We start from the raw sequence: 14,496 nt of genomic DNA, 5'->3' as shown, positions 1-14,496 counted from the left end.
GGGGTGTCTTCTTGAATTTAAACACCATTGAGGTCATGGATGGACTGGGAATGTGCAGATTTTATTGGTTTTTGTCGTTTTTTTGGGCCTGCTGGTGTGGCCCTTTGCCCAGGGGTGGTGAGTGTTGCATGGGCCTAGTCTTTCTGTGGGGTGTCTTCTTGAATTTAAACACCATTGAGGCCATGGATGGGCTGGGATTGTGCAGATTTTATTGTTTTTTGTCGTTTTTTTGGGCCTGCTGGTGTGGCCCTTTGCCCAGGGGTGGTGAGTGTTGCATGGGCCTAGTCTTTCTGTGGGGTGTCTTCTTGAATTTAAACATAATTGAGGCCATGGATGGGCTGGGATTGTGCTTATTTTATTGTTTTTTGTCGTTTTTGGGGGGCTGCTGGTGTGGCCTTTTGCTTGCCCAGGGGTGGTGGTGGTGCATGGACTGAGTGTGCCTGTGGTGTTGTCTCACTCTCTTTGATGTAAACATCATGGATGGCATTGGATTGTGGTGATTTCTGGCTGTTTTTCTGTTTTTTGGGGGTGTACTGTTGATGTGGACTGGCCATGTGGGTGGTGGTGGTGGCCATCTTGAGTGCTGGCTGGTACAGGCAACATGTGCTTGGGGTGTAAGGGGGCCATTTTGAGGAGAGGCAGTGTCTGAGGCCTGCACTTATTTTGCCTACTTTTCATCCCTTATGCCCAGGGGTAGTGAGTGTTGCATACTTGCATGTCCCTAGTCTTTCTGTGGGGTGTCTTCAATGTAAACATCATGGATGGCATGGGATTGTGCTCATTTTTCTGTGTTTTGTCGATTTTTTGGGGTGTATAACTGAACTGATGTTCCTCTGTCTTCCATTGCTTTTAGGTGCACAAGAAGACTCAATAGAACCACCAGTGCCAGGAAGAAGTCCTGCAGCGGTGTGTGCAGCATAACGTCACGCGACGTCACGTCTGGACACAGAACCCTCTGCAACTCGTGCAACTGCTGCCTGCTGACCTGCTCTGAAGAAGATGGCCCCAAAAAAAGTAACCCGTAGCTCCTCTAGCAAGAAAGGTGCCAGTAAGGAGCAGAAGAAGCAAGTTACCAAGGACACTGGTGTGCCGCCCGCCCCTTTTTTTGTGAGTAAAAAAAAAAGTATGCCTGCAGCAGCTGCAGCGGGATCTGCTGGGGACCAAGCTGGCAGCAGCACCCCCGCTCCATTGGGCTCAGTGCCACCACCACCACCACGCCAACTTAAGTCCAAGCCCTTGAGTGCTGCAGAGGCAGCCAGTATACTTCTTCAATCACCATCGACCAGTGATGTTGGCTCATCGCAAGAAAGCAGCAGCAATGTCCCTCAATCAACACAGGTTGTTGTAGCTCATCTGACGAGTGTTGAACAACCACAGCGGCAACAACAATCACATGTGCAAGTACAAGCCCAAGTACATGTGGAAGGAGAGGCAGCGCAAGGAGATGCGCATGCAGAGGTGCATGGAGGGTCACAACAAGTGCCCACAATAGTTGTTCCTCCCGAAGTAGGGGCACATCAGGAAATCGACAATCAAGGCGAGGTATCATTTGAGGAAGCCACTCCTCCTGATGATCCTTCATTGTCTTCCACAACCCTAGCAAGGAAGAGATCAAGGGTGGTGTCTACATCCTCTTCAAGCACACCTCCTTCTGATGATACGGATCAAACTTGGGAACCAGCACCACAGCCGTCTGAGAGTGAGGCACACCATGATCCAACAAAGGTACTTAAGCGTAAAAGGAAGCTCGTCCAAAGTCTCAGACTTATGGAGTGTGATGAGGCTCAACAAGAAGTGGCGGATACTGCTGCTGATGAAGACTCTGCCAACGACGACCCAGTCATCATAAAGGTCACTGCAGCCCCAGCGGGCATGCAGCAAACAGACATTTTGACCCTAGCCCGAAGAGCTGCTGCGCGTGATGATGATGATGATGATGTTGTCGATGAGGAGGCAGTGGAAACACCACAATCATTGGAGTTAAGTAGTACACCAACTCGTCCCGCTTCCATATTTCTTTCTGGCAAGAAGAGACCTGCGTCAACCTCGACCTTAATTAGTGGCGGTGAAAGTGGAAAACGTACAAAAGTTGGCCAATCCAGATCCTCCACTTCATCTGGCATTAGCTTCATGACCACCACCACCACCAGTATCGCCGCCTCCTCCAGGTCCCACAGACACTTCAAGTCCCCAGTTTGGGACTTCTTTACTGTTTGTCCCAAAAATCCAAGGTTTGCCATTTGTACCCTTTGTAAGCTTGCAGTTAGTCGTGGTAAGCCAGGTAGCAACTATGGTACCGGCGGCCAGAGTGGTCATCTTGACAGAAAGCACGGTGTCCAATGGTTTGCGCACCTAGCTGCGATCAAGAAAGGCCAAAATCAAGGAAACGTTGATGTTTCATCTGATGTTGACGAGCAGGAAGAAGACGTGTCAAACACTTCCCTTACACCCAGTACCCCTCTCAGCAGCACACCCAATGTGAGGCACACTAAGAGTGTTGGAGCGAGTGAGACACCAACGCACAAAAGTTCACCAGCGAGCAAAATTGGGTCAACGAAGTCATTATCAGCCCGTAAATGCTTGGTCCAGGCCAACATTAGAACAATGCTTACTTCAGACGTGCCATATGAACGCAACCACCCACTGACGCGTCTGTATAACACTAAGCTGGCTAAAATGCTAGCTGTGGACCTTCTACCTTTTTCTTTTGTAGAAGCGGTAGGTTTTCTTGAATTAGTTGCAACGCTCTGCCCTAAATGGAAGGTTCCGAGCCGGTTCTATTTTGCCAGAGTTGCGGTTCCAGCACTACATGAAGATGTGCTGCAGGCGATTGGGGCAGCTTTGCAGAAGAGTGCTGTTCACACAATACATCTGACAACAGACATGTGGACCAGTGGCCCAGGCGATGATTACATGTGCATCACTGCACACTGGGTCTCTTTTTCAGGTGTTATAGCAAAGCTAAACGCAGGTGTTGACCCGGACCAAGTTTTCAAAGCTGCTCGGAAACATGCAACACTAGCCATGTTTGCCTTGGAGAAAAGTCACACAGCAGAAAACCTTTTGGAAGAGTTTGACAAAAAGGTGTTGTCAATGCTATCCCCCCTAAAACGCAAGATTGGTTATGTTTCCACGGATAATGGCGCCAATGTAGTTAAGGCCATGTCACAGGGTCACCATGTTAGAGTGCCGTGTTTGGCGCACTGTATCAACCTGGTAGTTCAAAAATTCTTGAGTGATAAAGAGAGTCCAGCGTTCGAGGTAATGGCCACCTGCCGCAAAATGTGCAACCATTTCAGCCATTCTTTTAAGGCCCGGAAGCATCTGCGGAGACTGCTACTTCAACGTGGAATGCCAGTGAAAGCACTCATCCAGGAGGTGGCAACACGTTGGAACTCAACCTTCTACATGCTTGAGCGTCTGCATGAGCAGTATACGGTACTCGATCACTATTTCTTGACAGAGGCTACATCTCAGAAGGAGGACCTGCGGATGAGTAAGGCGCAATGGGCCATAGTTAAAAGCCTGACAGACATGCTTCGTCCTTTTGAGTTCTTCACGCGTGCAGTCAGCCAGGAGGACTGTAATTTGGGAAAAGCTATCCCATTGTTGTGCATACTGGAGCACCAACTGATGGCGGTTTCTTCTGAGTTTGAAAAAGATGAAAAAAAAAAAAACCATTTCATTTTGTCTGAGAAATTATTACATCGCCTACGTGGTGATGAACGTCTTAAAAACATCAACTCAGATCAGCATTACATTTGTGCTACTATTCTGGATCCACGCTACAAAAAGGCGCTGGCAGACAACGCATTCTTTCCTTTCGCTGATGCAGATGTTCAAAAGTACAAACATTGGTTAGCCTGGTCAGCCAAGAGGTTTGAAAAAGAACGGCAGGTTATTGAAGGAGAAGCCAGTACATCAGCATCAGCATCAGCAGGCCATCCGCAGTCACAAGAATCCACTTCTGCACCTGTGGCTGGGGCACAAGTGACCTCTCAGCCGTTAAAGACACCGGCAACTGGATCATCTGCACCACACACAATGACAACACTAACAGTGGCTGGGGAGGAGGATTGGCTAAGTTTGATGGGGTATGGTTCTCTAAAAAATGTCACAGGCACAGCAAAAAGTAAGCAAAGTGGAGGAACAGTTGATGACCTTGAGTCGATGGTGCAGGACTATCTGAATGACTCAACAGTGGTCTTTCTTAATGAGGAGCCATTGCAGTATTGGCATGGCAAAAAACAATTGTGGCCACAGCTCTACAACCTGGCTATAAACTATTTGTCTTGCCCACTCGCAAGTGTGTCTTCTGAACGTGTTTTCAGTGCTGCTGGTGGCATTGTAACTGCCAAACGGAGCCGCCTATCGCCCAAAAATGTGGAGCGGCTGACAATGATCAAGATGAATCAGCACCTCATACCACCAGATTACAAAGTGCGAGAAAGCACGCCACATGAAGACGATGAGGACAGCAACGTAGATGAGGGGATTTTTTCTCTGTTCGGTGCCACTGACCTCATCCAGCCTGAATTCACAGAGTATGATGACGAAATCTTGTTCTTATTCCCTGACACCGAGCCCTGAAAATGAGACAATCAATCAAGAACTTTCTTTTTCGTCCTTATTCACTTTTATTCCTGTGTGCTTTGTGTCTCTCTTTCTTTGTTTTGCACAGTTAATTTAATTCAAACTTTAATCACCTAATCCCAAAAACAAGACCATCATCAGAACTGTCTTCACTTGTTTGCTTATTGATTTGAAGGTGCCGCAGTCTACATTCCTCAGGTTCACAAGTTCTGAAGAACATGCTCCTCTATCCTCCTCCTCCAGACTGCGATTTCCCTCCAAGCAGAGTGCTGGATTACGCACAATGAAGAAAGACTCAGCACTTGTGGGGGTGTTGTACTTCTTTGCGGGTGAGTTGACGGTTTTGGGCCCATTGCTGTGAAGCTCTAATAATGGACAAAAGTGTTTTGGACCAAATATGAGGTGGAAATTTCTTGCCGTTTTTGCTGACTTGCTTGCCTTTGAGGTGCTCTTTGGCGGGGTTCCGGGGGTTTGTGTGTAATTTTTGGTGTCTGTCGAAGCACTGCTGCGACAGTCTAATCTTGATTGCATTTGCTTTTCAGGAAATCCGTGGTGGAAAACAGGAGTTATGATGATTGATGATGACCTAGCTGCACAGCGCGTTACTTTGGACCGAAGGCCGAGAGATATTGTAAGTATGAGATTTAGCTTTTTCGCTGTTTGGGGGTGTTGTCGGGTGTTTTTTTGCGGGTGGGTTGGCGCCGGCGGGTCTTGCCTGGGGCATTCCTGGGAAGGTCTAATACCGGATACAAGTGTTTTGGACAAAATCCATAAGGAACAGCCTTTTTTTTGCCATTTCTTCAGACATCTTGCTCAATGTAGCGTTTTGGGGGGCTTCCTGCTGTTCGTGGGTGGGTTGCGGCCGGGGTCTCTGTCGAAGCACTGCTGCGACAGTCTAATCTTGATTGCATTTGCTTTTCAGGAAATCCGTGGTGGAAAACAGGAGTTATGATGATTGATGATGATGACGACCTAGCTGCACAGCGCCGCGTTTGGACCGAAGGCCGAGAGACATTGTAAGTATGAGATTTAGCTTTTTCGCTGTTTGGTGGTGTTGTGTCGCGTGTTTTTTTGCGGGTGGGTTGGCGCCGGCGGGTCTTGCCTGGGGCATTCCTGGGAAGGTCTAATACCGGATACAAGTGTTTTGGACAAAATCCATAAGGAACAGCCTTTTTTTTGCCATTTCTTCAGACATCTTGCTCAATGTAGCGTTTTGGGGGGCTTCCTGCTGTTCGTGGGTGGGTTGCGGCCGGGGTCTCTGTCGAAGCACTGCTGCGACAGTCTAATCTTGATTGCATTTGCTTTTCAGGAAATCCGTGGTGGAAAACAGGAGTTATGATGATTGATGATGATGATGACGACCTAGCTGCACAGCGCCGCGTTTGGACCGAAGGCCGAGAGACATTGTAAGTATGAGATTTAGCTTTTTCGCTGTTTGGTGGTGTTGTGTCGGGTGTTTTTTTGCGGGTGGGTTGGCGGGTCTTGCCTGGGGCATTCCTGGGAAGGTCTAATACCGGCTAGAAGTTAGTTGGACAAAATCCATAAGGAAACACCAGTTTTGGCACTTTGTAAGTTAGGGTTCGTTAGGGTTAGCCCTAGCAGCAGGATTGCATGTGTTTAGGGGGGTTCTATTGCAACGCGGTTCTGTTGTTGTAGAGCACTGTTGGAGCGATGCTGGCTATGGATACTTTTGCTTGCAGGCAAGTGGTTTGAATACAATCCACGGTCTGTATTTGGGTCTACTGTTACTTTCAAAGTACGTTTTGTAACCATTTTTCTGCTAGGCATCGTTTTTGGAGATATGATTGGGTTCTTCTACATTTTTGCGACTGGCTTTAGTAAGGGTCTTGGTGGGAGCATTGCTGGGAAGGTCAAATTTTGTTCTAAAACACAGTAGTACAGCCACCTTGAGGGGAAAGATCCGCTATAATATTTTGGCCATACTTATTGATCCTTAAAAAGGTGACTCAGACAGAGCACGCAATTTCAAAAATATTGTACTGTCTATTAGGGAAATCAAAGTGTGACTTTTTGAACCACACAGCGTACATACCTTTTATTTATTTATCAGTGGTATTGTAATAGCACTTCCTGTTTTCCGTTCAATAATTACAGGCCGGGTTTCAGTCAACATCCGCCAGGCAGGCAGTGGACAGGGTGTCTCTTCTGTCAGTGGTCACCACCACATTGATGGACGAAGCGTCAGCTGGAATGGAGGAGTGCCGCCAATAAGAGGAATTGTTTGCTGCATGCAACTTACTTACCAATTTCAACAGGACAACTCCAACAACATACGCAATACAGATACAGTATCCATTGTTGTCTTTTATTCTATGAGTGTGACTGCATGTGCTTACCTTTACTTTGTAACCAAAGATTGTCTGTAAACTCTGTATCTTCAATTATTGTTTGTCCATGCTCTGCTTTTTTTTTCTTCTCTCAACAAAACCTACCCAAAAAGAAACCCCCATTCCCATCCATTTTACAAACCCTAACCCTCTTCCCCCGGGCTGTGTTGTTTTGCTTGATGTCTGACTAAAATGACATCAATAATTCCACACACTTGCTGGGGAGGATAAGGTGATAGCAGCAACAGGCTGGTGAAGGAATACGAGGATATCTTCTAGACTTACTCAGCTTCAGTACTATATCTTCTAGTAGTAGTAGCCAATGTCAAATAAATTCAACGCAAGTACTAGTTATACTTGCAATACTTTACCATTTGTTAGGCTACATTATGGCACTGTTCTAGTGTACTGTCACCTGCTATTTTCTCGATCGTACCGTAACCGTTGTAATGCTACAGTAAGGAGTACAAACAAGGTTTCGTTTTCTTTTTTTCCATAGGCATGCAACTGCCACTGTGTCACACCACTAGTAACACCGCAATGAGGAAATGTCACCCGCCCAGGAATGACAACGTTAATCCCCATTTCACCTGGAGCCAGCCCTGGGCCTAGCCCTAATTTCTAACACAAATTACAGGTAAGATAAGCGTTTGGTGGGAGGTAGTATAATGGAGTATTATTTCGGAGTAGACAAGAGTTTGACGGTTGTACTACTAAAGTCCTACGACTGTTCAGGAAAACAAAGTTACTGTTACACCCCCGCCCCCCACCCACCAGACTGAAAAGCAGTAAAAAACAGGTATGGTCAGATAAAGTAGTTGAAAAATATATTTATTTATCCCTAACAAAATAATCTCCCTCACCCACCCTAAACCCAACGATTGTCTCTGAAACGTCCCAAAACGATCCCAACTCCCAAATCCCACCCCCCAAAAGTCTATAAAAAAAGGGCAAGGGACACTCCACTACTGGAGGGTGCTGGTGCTGGTGCATGATGCGGCATGGGCATCATACTCCTTGCGGAGGGTGGCAAGCTCGGAGCGGAGGCCCTTAACCAAGGTCTTATACCTCAGGACCTCCTGCTCCAGGTTGGACATGCGGACTCGTAGGCGGTGTTGGCGTTCCTTGCAGCTCCTGTGGGGGGCAGCTGGTGTTTCGGGTGCTTGGCGGTGGCGGTCGGCTTTCTTAGCCCGGCTCGGTCCCGCTGGTTTAGTCACGGAGGAGGATGCAGTCGAAGATGTTGCCCCGCTCGACTGCGTGTCCTCCTCCTCCTCCAGGGCCACCAGCCGCCGATACTCGGCGACTGTGGCCTCCAGCCTCCGTTGCCGGGCCAATCTAGCCTGCTCCCTCCTTGTTGTTGATTTGGAAGGAGCAACTATATGAAGAAAGAAAGACATAGTCTGTAACCAATGCTCCTTATTAATAACACAAAGTGATTGAGCCGAAAGTTGGGTCACAGAGTACAAGTAGCAAATTGAAAGCACAGTACATAACTATTGAGGACAGTATCTATGTAACCCTCCCACTTCTGCATCCTTGCTCTAACAGTAGTGGTAGTTTAATGAACTAATTCTACGACCACTATGGACTTCCATTACAGTCGACTATGACAGTACACCAGTCTTATTCTTCTTCTTCTCTCTTGTTTAGGGAAATGGGTACGTTATCTTATGCAAGCCGGCAGAATGACATGGACACAGCACAGTGAAGTTGCACCCGAGAAAAAAAGTTGCACACCATGATGATGGAGACAGACTTGCGTTACTGTACCGGTCCAGTACATGCAGGTGGTGAAGCTATTACTTTTCTATTACGGGTGGCACTGAGAATACTCTGTTACAAGGGCTACTGCTTAATTAATTTACCTTTCACCCTACAGTGCAAATGAGTACTAGAAAAGGAAACTGAAGAAGCTAACTAATTTGATTATCTATCACTTCACATGGGACGTATTTAATGACAGATGAGATGACTTTAGGTGCTTTGCTTAATATTGAGTGAACACAGTGATACACCCACACATGAATGACGTACTACAAGTAAACTAAAGTTATTAAGAGAGGTACGGAGTGTCCACCGTAATAACCAGATATATGCTGTGAATGCAAACGCAATACAAAGTACTGCTACTATTCATGGTAGTATTGGACACATTTACAATTTCTTTTCCTTGCCTTCCCTGCACTGGGACGGACGTGCGGGTGCGGTGGTACATGCTCTTCAAGGTAACACTTACTTCACCTGGCGACCATCTACTCTCTCTAGATACACATTTGCTATGTAAGAGTCAGAGAATACCATGCTCCAGGCATCCATTCATTCAAAGTATACGCACACATACAGTTTCTGTTTCACCCACCCAGGCTGCTGTCCTTCCACCCATCCTTGCTTCATCATTGACCCAGCCATGCACCATACCATATTCTTTCCTTCCCAGCCACCTCTGGGTCCAAGCAAACACATATCGTTCTTCTTTGCCAGCCATCATACAAGTTCGCGTCCCACTTACTTACACCCTTCTTTCGCTTTTCGTTCATCCCATCCATCACGTTCGTCTAAGAACTTATTGGGATTCTTCTCACCAAAAACTTCACAGCTAAGTCGAAGTACATTTCGAGGAGGCTACTACCTGGTTGATTTGTAATTGTAATACACCCGTGCAGAAAGCACACTATGCAGTCTTCAATCTCAATAAGTAAGGAATATATAGCTTACCTGTTTCCGCCACCACCGTTTGATCCCCCACAGGAACGGCCACCAGCTCTTCTACCGCCGCATCCTCCCCAGAGGCCTCCGAGTCCAAGTCCAACACATCAGCCACCTCCGCGCTGGCCCCGTCACCAGATGTTACACCTACAAAGTACATTTAAGAAAGTTAGAATACACCACTCACTACTATATAATATTTGGTCTAGGAGAAATGTTAAAAAAACAGAATACAATGTAATAATTTGTGACTGTCTACTCCATAGTAAAAATGTCCCATTTTCCAGGGAAGGCTGTTGTCTTGCTGCACTTTTATGCACAACTGATGAATGCTTGCTTTTGATTTTTAACACGCACCACTTTTTCTCCTAACAGACAGAAGCTTGACTCCTGAGTCCTAAGAACACGACCAGGATCAAGTTCAAAGTAGGTGAGAGTTCGGCTCGACCACAAGAAATGTGTCCAATTAATCGTCAGCACTAACCACTTTTCCGTTTACAGTTAAATAATTTTATGACAAAGTAGATTTCAATAAATGTGTTTACTTTTAATAAAGCTTTTACACTTAAATAGACTCTGTGGTTTTTGTTCCTCTAGACTAGAGTGGATGAGCTAAAGGTTTTGGAATTTTTGCAAGCATGAGTGCCTCTGACACTTCTTGACTGTGCTGTGACTCCGTACTACTCTCTTGTCCTGCGTACGATAATCTAGAGATCATTGGGGATCTATAATCGGTGACTTCGGGAGCTGAATGACTCTGCCACACTATCTAGTCAGTAAGGAGACAGTGCATAGAGGTATTGCTGAATATAATGGGAGTCCAATGGAATTGCCAAATGTCCAATCTTAGTTAGCTACACAGACAGACTAATAAGAATAGTCTAGTAATACCACAGGGAGTCATCATATTCGAGGCAGGATAAGAATTTATATCCAGTCTACAAGAAGATCAAAGACGATTTAGAAAAAATCGAATGAGGAACGCTAGGAAAAAATAGGTACTGTTTAGTAAAATGTAAACTTACTGGGGCCAGCAAAGGAGCCCTCGCCTGCCCGATCCTGGCCTGCATCCTCAGCACCCTCCTCCTGTGCCCTCTTGCCCTTGGGGGGAGCTGATGTACAACATGAAAGAAAGAAAAACCATAAAACATGGATGAGATTTTTCAACCAAATCAAACATTTCAAAAGAACAATAACAACATATTTTGGAAAAATAGCAAATAGATAGACAACTATTCCACGGGATCTATCTCATGTGGTATACTACGTTATTCGTATTGCCTGATTTGCGGAACGTTGACTTAGAAAGTTCCTATGTAACTCAATAAACAGACTACTAAAGAGGTTTGCCTAGGCCTGGCACTGCAGGCAGTAGTGCACAACACGTGACAGACAAAGTCCATCCTGCTTGCAGATCAGTGAATACTCAAACTATCAATCCACCCGCCACCACCGCCACTATTTCTTCTGATAGCCATGTGACTGTCTAAAGGAAGGACACTGGACTTCAGTCTGTTGGGGCTGATTTATAAGTCCCTTGCGGAAGTTGCGGCTGATTTTCCTCCATTGTTGCGTGCCTTTTCTGACACAGCGGCAGAACAAAAGACTCGCCATGGTGTTGGTGCGGCGTATATATTAAAAAAAAAAACACATATGGGCATATGGGCGATGCATCACGTTGTAAAGCCCTGCGCCATCAGGGGGCGTTCCGGCGCAAGGGAGGGCGTACCTGCGCAGGAACGAATCCTAAAAGTGGCTGAGGGAAATCTACAAGATGTCAATCAGTCATTTTTATGACAATGATGCATGACTCAAACCCTGCGCGCTTGAAGCCGACGTACGGCTTGATGCAGCATTGGGGAGATAGGGTACCCCAGAGCATTGCTGGAGCTGCGCCATCGTTGGCACGCAACTCCAGCAATGCGCTGCCTTTACGGCACAGATGCGTAAGGCTTCTGTGACGTTTTGGGCCAATGGGTGGTGGTGGCATGGCACACAATTACTGCCGCATCCCTGCTACTTTGCAGGGATGCGCCGGTAATTGAAAATATGACCCTTACTGTCTAGCATTACGCAGTTCTTTTCTTTACAGTACACTGATACATAATTTCTCAGGCCAATGAAATGCTTCTGAACACAACATACAAAACAAAGAAGCATAGTAGCAAGCAAGGCTACTGAGAAGGAGAGCAGTGCACCTGAAAATGAAATGCATAGAAGATTTTGAAATATAATTTACCTCAATGTAATCGGCAGCATTATTGCTCTTGGTAAAGAACAAAGATTTGCAAATAACAGAGCAGGATAAAACAGAGTAGTAAATGTACTACTACTACTACTCACCAAGCCCGGGGACCTCTACGCCGAGCGCGTCCAGCAAGTCCCGCTCCCGGTCCATGACATCGGTCCAGCGGTGGGTGGCCTGGTTATATGTGCGCCGGACCCCAGAGATCTTGTACATGGCCCGGCACACCTTCTCCCACCGCTGGCGGCGCTCCCGGATGCCATAGCCGGTCGCGATCTTGCCGCCTCCCAGGATCGTCTTGGGGAGGCGGCGCTGGACATGGAAGATCAGTGCCGCCACTTCCTCCGCGCTAAAGATCTCCCTCGGGACCACTTGCTCCCCCCTTAAACGCCCGCACGGGAGCCGGGCACGGGGTGCGGGACCCTTCCCCTTCTCAGGGTGCTTCCCGGCTCCCTTTACCATGGTCTGGGCAGAAATAAACTTAAATGATAAAGAAGAAATAGAATAGTGAAGAAGAAAATAAAAGAGTTTAAAAAAGTAGTTTAAAAGTAACTAAAAGCTGCAGAAAACACAAAAATATAGAGCTAGAAAAATAGAGGGTTAGATAATAAGTAAAATTAGATCAAAAAAACTTCAAACAAGCAAAGGATGGCAGAGATTGAGAGAGGATAGAGAAAGCATGCCCAGAACCATAGCAATGAATGAGAAACAAGATGGCCGCGCCCGTTCACGACCGCGTGGGTAAGTTCGCGCGAGATTTTCCTTGCGAGTACGCGCGAACTTGTACTCGCGAGCAGCACACTTTGCGAGATTACACATAGCGGGCGGAAACGGAATTACGTCACGCCAACAAGATGGCCGCGCCCGTGTACGACCGATAGGGTAACTTGGCAAACGAATAGCTAGAAGCGCCTCGCGAACACGCGCAAGATCACGCGAACATACACGTCGCAACAAAAACAATTTTGTATTCGCACGTATTCGCGGCTTCCGAAATCGATCTCGCACGGATTCGCGCCCCAAATAACGCGCGAAATTGCAAAAAAAACGATTTTAGCTAAAATGAAAGCAATGAGCAGGTGCAAAAGTTCAAACTTAACATTAGTAACATTCAAGGTAGTGCTTCCTGATGGGCCCCTCCAGAGTTTGCAACAATTCTATGACCCTGCTATGACCCAAACAGCAGGCTCATAGAATAGCACCATAAAGGTCCTGTAAAAAAAAAATTTCACTGCAACAAAAAGCAAATTACAGATAAGGAAGGAAGCAGGTGCCAGCCAGACTGGAACTTTCAAAATTACTGACACATTAATGAAACACAAATTAATTGATGGCAGTTGAAGAAGGGCAGGTGTGCTAGCTTTTTTCAACCACCATAATCTACAGTAATAAATAAACCTAATAGGTGCCTGTGAGGATGTACTAGAGGGTGGCATGGGTGTCCCAGAGGGTGGCAGTGGTGAAACAGAGGGTGCTGTGAACCTGTGATGATAAACCAGACGTAGAAACAACATAGTCGCGGCCGTTGCAAGCCGAAAAGTAAGTTCGCAATTGCGAACTTGTCCCAAAATCGGCGCGAACACGCGCCAACACAAAAAACGGAAAAATCCGCAAGTCCGCTAGAGTTCGCGGATCTTCGCGGATTGCGAATCCGTAAATACGCAAGTTCGCGGATTGCCAATCCGCAAAATCCGCCCATGCTTAGTTTTTATGGGCCCAGGTGAGTTTGTTAGTCCTGAACTGGTAATCACACGCCATGAGTTCAAAACAATTGATATTGTTGAGGAAACAGAGTTGTATAGAGTTGTCTCGTAAATCTTGTAAGGAATTAACACATTAAGAACAGAGTGTCATGGGGTAGTAAAGGAGATGTCCCAGTTTGTTTACAAAGGGTATGATGGTTCGATTGACATTTTTTATGTGAGTCCTGTGCCACATCTGACTGTAAGGGATCACAGTTAGAGACATTCTCTATTAAGATTTCATGGTTTTTAGTCTCTGTATATTAGGTGATTTTCCAATCTGTCGATATGATCATGACAACTAGGCCGAGGGGGCCTTATTTGATGACATATCGACCCATTTTCGGCAGCATTGTTGGAAATGCTTTCCTATTCACATTAGCTTGTTGGAGTACCAAGCTGACATGCATATGGAGCTGCTCTAAAATAAAAAAAGTGTACTTTCTACTCCTTGGCTACTTGAAGCACTGTATAGGTAGGTTGGTGACTTACCAGGCAAGTGATGAAGAGATGGGATTGGCTCCTTGTCTGTGGGTTTTGTGGGTTAAAACCCAACCATAACATCATCTCCTACGCCGACGACAACCTTAACATCATCTCCTACGCCGACGAAACCCAGCTGATCCTCTCCCTCACCAACGACCCAGACACCGCCAGAGCCAGCCTACGCGAAGGAATGAAAGACATCGCTGAGTGGATGAAGAACAGCCGCCTGAAACTGAACTCAGACAAGACGGAAGTCCTCATCCTGGGATCATCCCCCTCCACCTGTGACGACTCCTGGTGGCCCCCTGCCCTGGGCACCACCCCCAAACCAACGGACCACGCACGAAACCTGGGCTTCATCCTGGACTCCTCCCTC

The 14,496-nt window shown here is 46.6% G+C and overlaps 1 protein-coding gene across 1 annotated transcript in view; it reads right to left on the bottom strand.

Moving 5' to 3' along the window:
- LOC144763175 (amine sulfotransferase-like) overlaps positions 1–14,496 on the bottom strand; it is a 381,067-nt gene that overhangs the window by 209,086 nt on the left and 157,485 nt on the right. The gene's annotated exons all lie outside the window — the stretch shown is intronic.

The sequence above is a fragment of the Lissotriton helveticus genome, chromosome 6 (assembly GCF_964261635.1).
Source record: "Lissotriton helveticus chromosome 6, aLisHel1.1, whole genome shotgun sequence".
Classification (NCBI taxonomy): Eukaryota; Metazoa; Chordata; class Amphibia; order Caudata; family Salamandridae; genus Lissotriton; species Lissotriton helveticus.
Note: the sequence above shows the minus strand (reverse complement) of the source record. Positions and strands in the feature narration are given on the sequence as shown.